Raw genomic sequence first — 14,467 nt, forward strand, 5'->3', positions numbered from 1 at the left:
CTCACATCTACATGATAAGACATTCCTCACAGGAGCAGGGGAACCTCAGCTCACACTGAGGTCGGGTGCACAGAAGTGTATGCAAATCATCCGGTTACACCCAAAAAAATATGATGATTTTTCATCTGTATTGTCATCTATATGTCCATTTTTATTCACATCCATATGCAATCCATAAGTTCATTCTCACACACATAAGCGGAATTTAATACATAATAAAGATCAAATACAGTTTCCTATCTTTATTATTGTAACATATCTGTGAAATCACATGACATAAGGATGATAACTCGTATGTGATCGATCTGTTACACTCATTGCCCTATAATGGGTGAGGCTGATCCAGAATAGCAATCACAGTAGTGCATGCTGGGACCATCAGTCCGTGAGTAAAAATGTTCGAGTCAACAACCTCGTAGACTTGAACTGGTCCTTGTGCTGTCTGTATGCTATTAGTTTTGCAAGACTAAGTTCACACAAGAATATGCAAAAATATCGTCCGATTTTCATCCTGAAAAGCAGATACTTTTTATCTCAATTTTCTTCCGTGCGGCATCGATATTTATACTTCAGTTTTGAAAATTTACAAGATGAAATCCAGTTTCTTATGTTAAAGAATTGTTTGTATCCATAAAAATCTTACGCTATATGGATGACCCATATGGGATCCAATTTTTTTGCACAGCCATAGACTTGAATAGGCGAGTCTCATCCGACCTATGGAAGAAACTAATGGACGCTGAGATGTTTTACAAGTGGAGATTCAGTCCATGAAAAAAACAATGAAACAAAATAAACGCTCCTATGAACTAGTTGAATCACATTGGTCCTCGTGCCATCCGTGTGACGTCAGTTTTTTCATGGACAGCACTCAGACCGATAATAAAGTTGTGTGGACTCGGCCTGACGTTCAGGGGCTGTGGCTGTTTTGTCACAGCGCTCTGCTATTTTTGCTGGCAGAAACGATGCAGATCTGAAGAAATCCTTAACCTCAGTAACAAAAGCAGTAATTTTCCAGATCCCACCAATATTTGATGAGGAATTTGGCACAGATACAGAGGGGAAAATAAGTATTTGATACACTGCTGATTTTGTAAGGTTTCCCACCTACAAAAAATGGAGAGGTCTGTAATTTTTATTGTAGGTACACTTCAACTGTGAGAGACAGAATCTTAAAAAATTCAGAAAATCACGTTCTATGATTTTTACATAATTAATTTGCATTTTATTGCATGAAATAAGTATTTTATGAAATAGAAAAACAGAACTTAATATTTGGTACAGAAACCTTTGTTTGCAATTACAAAGGTCAGACGTTTCCTGTAGTTCTTGACCAAGTTTGCAGACACTGCAGCAGGGATTTTGGCCCACTCCTCCATACAGATCTTCTCCAGATCTTTCAGGTTTTAGCTCTGTCGCTGAATAACATTGAGTTTCAGCTCCCTACAAAGATTTTCTATTGGGTTCAGGCCTGTAGACTGGCTAGGCCACTCCAGGACCTTGAAATGCTTCTTACGGAGCCATTGTTTAGTTGCCTGGGCTGTGTATTTCATGTCCTTGTCATGCTGGAAGATCCAGGAATGACCCATCTTCGATGCTCTTACTGAGGGAAGGAGGTTGTGGTCCAAAATTTTGCGATACATGACCCCATCCGTCCTCCCTTCAATCATCAATATGGTGCAGGCGTCCTATACCCTTTGCAAAACTGTCCCAAAGTATGATGTTTCCTCCACCATTCTTCATGATTGGGACAGTGTTATTGGGGTTATAATCATACTTCCTCCTCTAAGCGCGGCGCGTGGAGTTGATATCAAAAAGTTTTATTTTGGTCTCATCTGACCACATGACCTTCTCCCATGCCTCCTCTGGATCATCTAGATGGTCATTGGTGAACTTCAAACAAGTCTAGACAAGTGCTGGCGTGAGCAGAAGGACCTTGTGTGATCTGCAGGATTTTAATCCATGACGGTGTAGTGTGTTACTAACGGTAATGTTTGAGACTGTGGTCCCAGCTCTCTTCAGGTTATTTACCAGGTCCTCCCCTGTAGTTCTGGGCTGATTTCTGACCTTTTTCAGAATCATCTTTACCCCACAAGGCGAAATCTTGCATTGAGCCCTAGACCGAGGAAGATTGACAGTCATCTTGTGTTTCTTCCATTTTCTAATAATTGTGCCAACAGTTGTTGCCTTCTCAACAAGCTGCTTGCCTATTGTCTTATAGCCCGTCCCAGCCTTGTGCAGGTCTAAAATTTAATTTTGCCCCTGGTGTCCTTAGCCAGCTCTTTGGTCATGGCCATGGTGGAGAGGTTGGGGTGTGATTGATTGTGTGGACAGGTGTCTTTTATACACGTAACAAGTTCAAAAATGTTCAATTAATACAGGTAATGAGTGCAGAGTAGGAGGGCTTCTTAAAGAAAAACTAACAGGTCTGTGAGAGCCAGAATTCTTGCTGGTTGGTAGGTGATTAAATACTTATTTTCATGCAATAAAATACAATTCAGTTTTTTGAAAATCATACAATGTGATTTTCTGGTTTTTAATTTTAGATTCTGTCTCTCACAGGTGAAGTGTACCTACGATAAAAATTACAGACCTCTCCATTCTTTGTAAGTGGGAAAACTTGCAAATTCGGCAGTGCATCAAATACTTATTTCCCCACTGTATATGATAATTAGTGTTGAGCGATACCTTCCGATATCAGGAAATATCGTATCGGATTGGATCGGGCCGATACCCAAAAAGTATCGGATATCGCCGATTCCGATACCGGAAACCAATGCAAGTCAATGGGACACAAATATCGGAATGAAAATAAACCCTTTCTTTCCTTGTAGGTTAATTCTACATGAAGTAAAACAACTAAGAATAATGTAGAATGACATGAAAAGCCGGCAATTCATCAGCGGCATACACCGGTACCCGACAATTTACAACAGAAAGAATAGAGCTTCACACATAGATTAGATAGATAGAAACATGTCAGTCACATATATATGAAGTACAGTGACAGTGTTGCTTACTGTACTTGTCATTTAGTGTAAAGGATTTATTAAAAAAAATATTAGTGTTTTCGTGCACCGTCTCTTTAAAAAAGCCGGCCGGCAATTCAGCATCTGTACCCGACAATTTATAACAGACAGAATAGAGCTTCACACATAGATTAGATAGATAGAAACATGTCAGTCACATATATAAGAAGTACAGTGACAGTGTTGCTTACAGAACTTGTCATTTAGTGTAAAGGATTTATTTAAAAAAATAATAGTGTTTTCATGCACCGTCTCTTTAAGAAAGCCGGCCGGCAATTCAGCATCTGTACCCGACAATTTAGAATAGAAGGAATAGAGAATCACACATAGATTAGATAGATAGAAACATGTCAGTCACATATATATGAAGTACAGTGACAGTGTTGATTACTGTACTTGTCATTTAGTGTTAAAATAAAGGATTTATTTAAAAAAAAATTGGCGTGGGGTTCCCCTTAATTTTAGGCTCTAGCGGAGGTTAAGCAGACAGCTGGGGCAAATGTTTGAAGCCTGGGAAGGGGGTAATACCCACGGAGCTTCCCAGGCTACTAATATCAGCCCCCAGCTGAATACCTAGCCTTTACTAGCTATTAAAATGGGGGACCCCCCCAAAAAAATGACGTGGGGTCCCCCCTAATTTAATAGCTAGCACAGGCTAGGCAGACAGCTGGGGGCTGATATTAATAGCCCAGGAAGGGTGCCATGAATATTGGCCCCCTCCCAGGCTAGAAACACCAGCCGTCAGCCGCCCCAGAAATGGCGCATCCATAGGATGCGCCAATTCTGGCACTTAGCCTCGCTCTTCCACGCTGCCCTGGTGCGGTGGCAGGGGGTAATAGGGTTGGGGTTGATGTCAGCTTATAATGCCAGCTGACATCAAGCCCAGGTTAGTAATGGAGAGGCGTCTATAAGACACCCCCATTACTAACCCCATAGTCAAAGTTAAAAGAAAACACAAACACCCAGAGTAAAGTCCTTTAATTGAAATAAAGACACAATTCTTTATTGTTCTAAATTAAACCATACTTACCATCACGCCCATTCCAGCTGAAGCCAACGATCTCCTGCAATAAAAGAAAAATAATAAAGCAACCTCATCCTTACCTTTCGATGGTTCCCAGGACAGCTCCAGCTCTGCTACATCGAGATGACAGGCTGGACCGCAGCAGAAAGCTGCCATCCAGCCTGTCATCCCGCAGACACTGAGAAGCGCAGGCATGCTTGCGCTCCTCAGTGTCTCTCTGTGACGTCATCCAGATGAGCCGAGTTCATGTCCAATGAACTCAGCTCACCTCATGCACGTCACTGACAGCGTGGGAAAATTCTCCTGCACTCAGCGCTTCAGCGTGAGAATTCTCCCACGCTGTCAGTGACATACATGAGGTGAGGTCATGTCCAATGAACTCAGCTCACCTCATGCACGTCACTGACAGCGTGGGAAAATTCTCACGCTGAAGTGCTGAGTGCAGGAGAATTTTCCCACGCTGTCAGTGACGTACATGAAGTGAGCGGAGTTCATTGGACATGACCTCGGCTCATCTGGATGCCGTCACAGCCAGACACTGAGGAGTGGAAGTATGCCTGCGCTTCTCAGTGTCTGCGGGATGACAGGATGGATGGCAGCGTTCTGCTGCGGTCCAGCCTGTCATCTCGATGTAGCAGAGCTGAAGCTGTCGTGGGAGCCATGGAAAGGTAAGGATGAGGTTGCTTTATTATTTTACTTTTATTGCAGGAGATCGTTGGCTTCAGCTGGAATGGGCGTGGTGGTAAGTATGGTTTAATTTAGAACAATAAAGAATTGTGTGTTTATTTCAATTAAAGGACTTTTTTCTGGGTGTTGTGTTTTTTTAAATACTTTACTAGAAATTCATGGTGGTCATGTCTAATATTGGCGTGACCCCATGAATTTTGGGCTTAGGGCCAGCTGATAATGCCAAGCTGGCCTTAACCCCTTTATTACCCAGTGAGCCACCGCACCAGGGCCCTGGATGAGTTGGGTACAGCGCCAGAAGATGGCGCTTCTATGAACGCGCCATTTTCTGGGGCGGCTGCGGACTGCAATTTGCAGCGGGGGTGGCCCAGAAAGCTTGGGTCTCCCTGCGCTGCGGATTCCAGCCCCCAGCTGCCTAGTTGTATCTGGCTGGGCACAAAAATAGGGCGAAGCCCCACGCATTTTTTTTTAAAATTATTTCATGAAATTCATGGAATAATTAAGAAAAAAAGGGCTTCCCTATATTGTTGTGTCCAACCAGGTACAAATAGGCAGCTGGTGGTTGGGGGCAGCCCATTCCTGCCTGCTGTACCTGGCTGGACACAAATATAGTGCGAAGCCCCACGTCAATTTTTTTTTAATTATTTCATGAAATAATTTTTTTAAAAAAGGGCTTCCCTATATTGTTGTGTCCGGCCAGGTACAAATAGGCAGCTGGTGGTTGGGGGCAGCCTGTTCCTGCCTGCTGTACCTGGCTGGACACAAATATAGGGCGAAGCCCCACGTCAATTTTTTTTAAAATAAGTCCTTTATTTTAACACTAAATGACATTTGAGGAGTTAATAAAGATGCAGTCCCTAAATTATTATTTATTTTTTAATTAATTTTTCCCAAAACTTTTGACGTGGGCTTCGCCATATTTTTGTATGCCAGCCAGGTACAGCATCCAGCTTCTATGAACGCGCCATTTTCCGGGGTGGCTGCGCACTGCAATTTTCAGCGGGGGGAGGGGGGGGGGCAGAAAGCTTGGGCCTCCCTGCGCTGCAGATTCCATCCCCCAGCTGCCTAGTTGTACCTGGCTGGACACAAAAATAGGGAGAAGCTTCACGTATTTTTTTTTTTTAATTATTTCATGAAATTCATGAAATAATTAAGAAAAAAAGGGCTTCCCTATATTGTTGTGTCCAACCAGGTACAAATAGGCAGCTGGTGGTTGGGGGCAGCCCGTTCCTGCCTGCTGTACCTGGCTGGACACAAATATAGTGCGAAGCCCCACGTCAATTTTTTTTAAATCATTTCAGGAAATTCATGAAATAATTTAAAAAAATTGATGTGGGGCTTCGCCCTATATTTGTGTCCAGTCAGGTACAGCAGGCAGGAACGGGCTGCCCCCAACCACCAGCAGCCTATTTGTACCTAGCCGGACACAACAATATAGGGAAGCCCTTTTTTTCTGAATTATTCCATGAATTTCATGAATTTAAAAAAAAAAAAACGTGGAGCTTCGCCCTATTTTTGTGTCCAGCCAGGTACAACTAGGCAGCTGGGGGCTGGAATCTGCAGCGCAGGGAGGCCCAAGCTTTCTGGGCCCCACCCGCTGCAAATTGCAGTCCGCAGCCGCCCCGGAAAATGGCGCGTTCATAGAAGCGCCATCTTCTGGCGCTGTACCCAACTCATCCAGGGCCCTGGTGCGGTGGCTCACTGGGTAATAAAGGGGTTAAGGCCAGCTTGGCATTATCAGCTGGCCCTAAGCCCGAAATTCATGGGGTCACGCCAATATTAGACATGACCACCATGAATTTCTAGTAAAGTATTTAAAAAAAACACAAACACCCAGAAAAAAGTCCTTTAATTGAAATAAACACACAATTCTTTATTGTTCTAAATTAAACCATACTTACCATCACGCCCATTCCAGCTGAAGCCAACGATCTCCTGCAATAAAAGAAAAATAATAAAGCAACCTCATCCTTACCTTTCCATGGCTCCCACGACGGCTCCAGCTCTGCTACATCGAGATGACAGGCTGGACCGCAGCAGAACGCTGCCATCCAGCCTGTCATCCCGCAGACACTGAGAAGCGCAGGCATACTTCCACTCCTCAGTGTCTGGCTGTGACGGCATCCAGATGAGCCGACAATGAACTCGGCTCACCTCATGTACGTCACTGACAGCGTGGGAGAATTCTCCTGCACTCAGCGCTTCAGCGTGAGAATTTTCCCACGCTGTCAGTGACGTGCATGAGGTGAGGTCATGTCCCATGAACTCGGCGCACCTCATGCACGTCACTGACAGCGTGGGAGAATTCTCACGCTGAAGCGCTGAGTGCAGGAGAATTTTCCCACGCTGTCAGTGACGTGCATGAGGTGAGCTGAGTTCATTGGACATGACCTCGGCTCATCTGGATGACGTCACAGAAAGACACTGAGGAGCGCAAGCATGCCTGCGCTTCTCAGTGTCCGCGGGATGACAGGCTGGATGGCAGCGTTCTGCTGCGGTCCAGCCTGTCATCTCGATGTAGCAGAGCTGAAGCTGTCCTGGGAACCATGGAAAGGTAAGGATGAGGTTGCTTTATTATTTTACTTTTATTGCAGGAGATCGTTGGCTTCAGCTGGAATGGGTGTGATGGTAAGTATGGTTTAATTTAGAACAATAAAGAATTGTGTCTTTATTTCAATTAAAGGACTTTTTTCTGGGTGTTTGTGTTTTTTTTAAATACTTTACTAGAAATTCATGGCGGTCATGTCTAATATTGGCGTGACCCCATGAATTTCGGGCTTAGGGCCAGCTGATAATGCCAAGCTGGCCTTAACCCCTTTATTACCCAGTGAGCCACCGCACCAGGGCCCTGGATGAGTTGGGTACAGCGCCAGAAGATGGCGCTTCTATGAACGCGCCATTTTCCGGGGCGGCTGCGGACTGCAATTTGCAGCGGGTGGGACCCAGAAAGCTTGGGTCTCCCTGCGCTGCAGATTCCAGCCCCCAGCTGCCTAGTTGTACCTGGCTGGACACAAAAATAGGGCGAAGCGCCACACATTTTTTTTTTTAATTATTTCATGAAATTCATGGAATAATTAAGAAAAAAAGGGCTTCCCTATATTGTTGTGTCCGGCTAGGTACAAATAGGCAGCTGGTGGTTGGGGGCAGCCCGTTCCTGCCTGCTGTACCTGGCTGGACACAATTATAGGGCGAAGCCCCACATAATTTTTTTTTAATTATTTCATGAATTTCCTGAAATAATTAAAAAAAAATTGACGTGGGGCTTCACACTATATTTGTGTCCAGCCAGGTACAGCAGGCAGGAACGGGCTGCCCCCAACCACCAGCTGCCTATTTGTACCTAGCCGGACACAACAATATAGGGAAGCCCTTTTTTTCTTAATTATTCCATGAATTTCATGAAATAATTAAAAAAAAAAAAACGTGGAGCTTCTCCCTATTTTTGTGTCCAGCCAGGTACAACTAGGCAGCTGGGGGATGGAATCTGCAGCGCAGGGAGGCCCAAGCTTTTTGCCCTCCCCCCCCCCGCTGAAAATTGCAGTCCGCGGCCGCCCCGGAAAATGGCGCGTTCATAGAAGCTGGATGCTGTACCTGGCTGGCATACAAAAATATGGCGAAGCCCACGTCAAAAGTTTTGGGAAAAATTTATTAAAAAATAAATAATAATTTAGGGACTGCATCTTTATTAAGTCCTCAAATGTCATTTAGTGTTAAAATAAAGGATTTATTTTAAAAAAAAAATGGCGTGGGATCCCCCATAATTTTAGTCTCTAGCGGAGGTTAAGCAGACGGCTGGGGCAGATGTTTGAAGCCTGGGAAGGGGGTAAAACCCACGGAGCTTCCCAGGCTACTAATATCAGCCCCCAGCTGAATACCTAGCCTTTACTAGCTATTAAAATGGGGGACCCCCCCAAAAAAAATGACGTGGGGTCCCCTCTATTTTAATAGCTAGCAAAGGCTAGGCAGACAGCTGGGGGCTGATATTAATAGCTCAGGAAGGGTGCCATGAATATTGGCCCCCTCCCAGGCTAGAAACACCAGCCGTCAGCCGCCCCAGAAATGGCGCATCCATAGGATGCGCCAATTCTGGCACTTAGCCTCGCTCTTCCACGCTGCCCTGGTGCGGTGGCAGGGGGTAATAGTGGTGGGGTTCATGTCAGCGCCAGCTGCCATGAAGCCCAGGTTAGTAATGATGGCCGTCTATATGACACCCCCATTACTAACCTACAAAGTGTTAAAAAGAAAAAACACACTACACCCAGAAAAAAATAATTTATTTGAAATAAAACACCATTTTATTTAATTCTTAGTTTACTAAAAAAAAAATAGTTACCTGTCCACGTTCCTGCGCTGATCTCCCATGCACAGCTGTCACATCTGGAGATGGTGACAGCTGTGCATGGCTGCTGTAAGCTCACGCTGCCGGGAACACGTCCGCTCCCGGCAGCGGGAGCCACTGACTGAGGTCACCGGAGTGCATTCAGGCAGCGCAGCTCCGGAGACCTCCTTTACGGCAGTGCTGTACCGTGGGAATTTCTCACGATACAGCAGTGCCGTAAAGGAGCTAACCGGAGCAGCGCTGCCTGAACTCCGGTGAACCCTTACGGCCCCGTCATTCTAGCGGCGGCAGCGGTTCAGAGCGGTCACATTCTATGTGGCTGCTCTGAACTGGAGATCTTCGTGGGACACTCGTGGACTACTACGGAGGGGTAAGGATAAGGTTGTGGTTTATTATTTTATATTTTATTACAGGAGATCGATGGCTTAGGGGAATTAGGTGTCTTGGTGAGTATAGGTGTAGTTTTTTATTTTTTACTTTATTTTAGGTGACGATCGGCGGGGACAGGTAATGTATGAACTAATTTATTGTAGGTAACCACTGGCCACCAATGACATGTATCTAACATTTATTGGGGACACAGTAGGGCAATTTATATAGCAGGATCAGGCTGATGGGAACTACTGCTCCCATCGAGCTGATCCTGCTGGCAGGAGTGGACGGGGGACAGACATAGGCCGATGGGAGTAGTAGTGTCACATCGGCCTATGTCTGCCCGCACACACACCCGCACACACACCCGCACACACACACCCGCACACACACACCCCGCACACACACCCGCACACACACCCAGCACACACACACACCCCGCACACACTAATCATGACGGGTCCGGGAGGTTAGGCTGACCTGTGCGGCCGTGGGAAAGTTGATGTGAGTTCATGCAGTCAAGCATGAACTCACATGAACCCTCTGAGGGCACCGCGGCTACTTCAAATGAACAGCTGATCGGCATCACCTGATACCTCAGCTGTTCATTTGAAATAACCGGCGGGAAAGCGCAGCACAGAACGGGAAAGCCGGCGGTGAAGTCTTTTCACTGCCGGCTTCCCCGCCCGGGTCCTTCGCTCCTTGGTGCTGCGCTCCCCGCCTGGTCCTAATTTACGATCGGGATGGGAGGTGGCGAGGGGAGCGGAGGATCGGGGTGGGAGGCTGCGGGGAAGCAGTATGGGGCTGCGTGATTGTTTAAAAGCCGGCGGCTTTTTACCGCGCGCCGGCTTTTAAACAATCAGGAGAATTCTCCCACGCTGGGATGGCATTCTGATGACAAGCTGGATCGCAGCTGAGCGCTGCCATCCAGCTTGTCATCCTTCAGAGACACTGCAGAGCGCAGGCATTATGGGAACTTCCGATTCCGGTATTCGATATTATAAAAGTATCGGAATTAAGTATCGGAATTCCGATACAGTGAATATCGGCCGATACCCGATATTTCAGTATCGGAATGCTCAACACTAATGATAATGTATAATGTGCAGTGGGAGGGCAGATACATATAAAGAATGAGACCCGATTTGGCTATTAATAAAAATGTTTGTAACAGAAACCACATGAGTCGAGTTCTTTTAGATCTGTTACCAGAAAACAGATTATTAGTAATTTATGTTTTTATTTCCTCATTGCAACAGATAAGACACTATGGATTACGGATCACCGAACACCACGTAAGTGATATGAGCAAATCATATCATTAAAGTGTATTCCAACTGTACAGCAGAGATATAAGTACACAGGGGAAAATGTATCAAAATGAGTGGTTTACGCACCAGTCGTGATCCAGTGCTGGAGTAAGATGTATCAAATTCATCTTTCATCTGCCTATGCCAAATATGTGTATTTTTGATTTTTTTATTGTATTATATTGAATGGGGCTAAAGGGGGTGATTTGAATTTTTATCTTTTTTTAAACTTTTTTAATATTTCTAAAACCATTTTTTTTACTTTTCATTTGCTTTTATAAACTCCCTAGGAGACTTGAAGCTGCGATCATCTGATTGCTTGTGCTACACATAACAGAGCTGCAGCCCTGCTATGTGTAGCAAAAATGATCATCTGCTATGAGCGCCGGCCACTGAGCGGCGCTCATAGCACACTGGCAATGACCAACCACAGGGGTCTCCTGCAGACCCCGGGTGTCATGCCAACTCATTGGCGCCCCGTGGTCATATGACAGAGGCTCTGATGGGTGGAGCTGATGGGCGCTTATGGCACGGGCATGTTAAATGCCGCTGTCAGCGATTGACAGTGGCATTTAACATATTAACAGCCGCGGTTTGATCGTAATCCCACCCGTGGCTGTTAGGAGCACTTGACAGATGATCAAATCAGCGATCATATGCCTGAAAAGATGCGGGCTCAGCACCAGACCCCGCATCAAAGATTATTCACTTAGGTCACTCCGCTCTGTGTTATGTACAAAAAGTAATGTTCTGAAAAATCTAAATTGCAACATATTAGGCAATTGATGGAAAGGGCACAACATTATATATATATATATTTGTGTGTCTACAATTTATGGTACATGAAGCATAAACCAACTGCATCAAAGCTAGAATATAAAAAAAAATCACAAATACACAGAGAAAAACACCAATAATATCATAGTGCAGATCTGAGAGCGCCCAAACATTCACCCAATACAATTTCTAATTTTATTCTTTTCTTCTATAAGGATCAGGATGCGGAAGGATATGACGACGATGACGGGGTAAGAGCCCCATTGGCACCATAGTCTACACAAGTGCTTCCTTACCTATGGCCCTGCAGGCATCTCTAAGCTATACCTCCTAGTATGCAATAATATCAGGAATTAATAAAATGGTTGAAATTAAAGGGGTTGTTAAGCCCAGGTGTAATTTTCAGCAGAATGCAGAATCCGAACAGTATGTAATGTTCTACTGACATGACCAATTATATGCAAATCACATAGTTTTGGTCACATGACAACTGCTTGATCCGGCACGCGTAGCTGAATCCTGACAGTGTGTTAGGATACAATGCTTTATGAAAATTCCACCAAGGCTACACAAGCCCTTTACAGTATCAAAAAAAAATACAAACAAACTAATTCTTACCTGTTGTATTGCAGCCTATCTACATGAAGCTGGATCAAGGCATCAGGATCCCAGAGGAAGACGTAAGTGATTATACAGCGTGTATCTTCATACTGAACTGAAAGGACATGATTTACATTAGCATCATGTAGAGGAAAAAAACTGGAAATGCCCTTATATTTGGTTATAGTAGTTATATACAGATCCCCATCACTACACGTAGTATTTATACCTACACACAGCTGGTTATATATCAGTATCTCCCCCATCTCTCAGCTGATGCACTTCTTAGCCCCTCGGATTATTACACATACAGAACGGCTCCAGGTCACAGGCCCTGATTCATCATTGCCTTTGCGCCTGTTTTTTGACTACTTTTGTGTGTTTAGCTTCTTTTTTATTTTGCATATTATTCGTTATTTTCTTTGAGCCTTTTTTGAAGTCTATTTTTTATGTGCTTCTCTGTTTTTGTTTTCCGCTTTGTGGCGAGAGTCTGGTAATTCCAGATGTTTTATCCTGATTCATCAATTGAAACCTTTTCAAAATTTACTACAACTTTACTTCAGTCCAACCATTGTTGTATTTTAAGTAAGCCAGTATTGAGTGCAATTTTTGCAACTTTTAGCGCCAAAAGTGACAAAAAAAAGTTCAAGACAAAGAGAAAACCCATTTTTAACTTTATACCAAATTCATGTATCTTGTTCACCATTCTGACATACTTGACACCAAAAAGGCATTTAGTTTATTATTATTAGTTATTTATTATCTTTATTGTGTTCATAGGAGCAAGAGACAGAGCATATTCCACCAGAAGACGTCACTACGACAGTAGAGGAAGAACCTGTCTCAGGAGAAAGCAGCACAATTACAGAGGAGGAGGAGGAGGGGGAGGAAACAACCTGCTGCGCCTGGCCCTACATTCCATCAAGAAGGATGATGAGAACAGCAAGGGCCAGGATTGCCTCCTTCATAAACAATCTGTTGAGATAAGGCTAAGTATAGGTTAAATATAGGTAAGAAATTATAAGTATATTATTCAAAAAAAATTTAAAAATAAGAAAAAAAGTATAAGTATAGGTAAGCTAGTATAAGCATAGGTAAAAAAAGGATAAATTAATTAAAAAAGGATAAAAATAGATAGAAAAGGATATACATAGGTAGGAAAGGATAAGTTTAATTAATCAAATAAGAAGTGGTCTTCAGCACCTAACCATTAAGCAATAGGATTCAGGCGGTGCAGTGCTTTATAAAGTAATTGAGTATCCAATATGCAGAAAAGAAGAAAATATAGCGCTCACCAACTTCCTTAAGAACAGCCTTTTAATGCAAATAGCAGGACATAGGAGCGGCGTGCAGTGGGTGCGGGGGATCAGAGGACGACGGCCGTTTCGTGTCTTAGCTGACACTTCCACGGGTCCAGAGTGAGGGATGTTGTGTAACTTCTTCCTTTTTAGGGCTGTGCAACAGTACATGTCAATACATACACAATGTAAAAAAATACATTAAAATTCAGTTCTAAAATTTAAATCACAGAAACACTGATAGATCTATTCTATCGTTTAGACCTAATAGGCCCTGGGCTGATGCATTTATGATCCATTTAGCCTCTCTCCTTAATAGATATTTGTTATGGTTCCCACCTTGCGGTGAATATCTTACTTGTTCAAGACCTGCGAATCGCAATATTTTGGGATCTGCTCCATGGCATTCCTTTATATATGTTTGATCAAATTAGGAGAGTCTTTATTAGTATATATAGAACGAAAATGTTCACGGATGCAGATAAGCAAGAGTCGAATGGTTTTACCATTATTATAAAAATGACAGGGACAGAAAATTACATAAATTACATTGTTTGTTGTACAGGAAATAAAATCAGATACTTTATGGCTTTATGGGTAATAGGTCCTATTCTCAGCGGATTTTCAGTTACATGATATTGACAAAAAGAACAATGGCCACATTTAACTTTGCCTCTTAAATTTTGCCTATCCAGCCAGTTGTTATTATTTGCGGACATCCTATGTCTAACTAAAATATCACCCAAATTATGACATCTCCTATAGGAGAATAGTGGTTTTCTTATTGCCGTCTCCTTTTAATCCTTATCCTCCTCTATTATATGCCAATTCCTTTTGATTGCGGTGTGTATAATGTCATCCATAAAACCCTGTTTAAATGGGAATATAAATCTGCGATTATCTGTGTTAGGTGTTTTGAATTTGTTTTTTCCCTTGGAGTAATTCCTGTTCAGTGATGACATTCACTTTGTGAAGAGCAGATTCAGAGCTACAGAAGGATATCCTCTTCTTATAAATCGGTGTGTGAGCTC

At 43.5% G+C, this 14,467-nt stretch overlaps 1 protein-coding gene across 1 annotated transcript in view; it reads right to left on the reverse strand.

Moving 5' to 3' along the window:
* LOC141270802 (uncharacterized) overlaps positions 1-14,467 on the reverse strand; it is a 56,423-nt gene that overhangs the window by 25,317 nt on the left and 16,639 nt on the right. The window contains exon 2 of the mRNA XM_073680911.1: positions 12,157-12,253. The gene's annotated coding sequence lies outside the window, so the exon portion shown is untranslated. The remainder of the gene's footprint in view (positions 1-12,156; positions 12,254-14,467) is intronic.

Source organism: Phyllobates terribilis, unplaced genomic scaffold, assembly GCF_046119375.1.
Source record: "Phyllobates terribilis strain yellow unplaced genomic scaffold, ASM4611937v1 Scaffold_5__5_contigs__length_657084704, whole genome shotgun sequence".
Classification (NCBI taxonomy): domain Eukaryota; kingdom Metazoa; phylum Chordata; class Amphibia; order Anura; family Dendrobatidae; genus Phyllobates; species Phyllobates terribilis.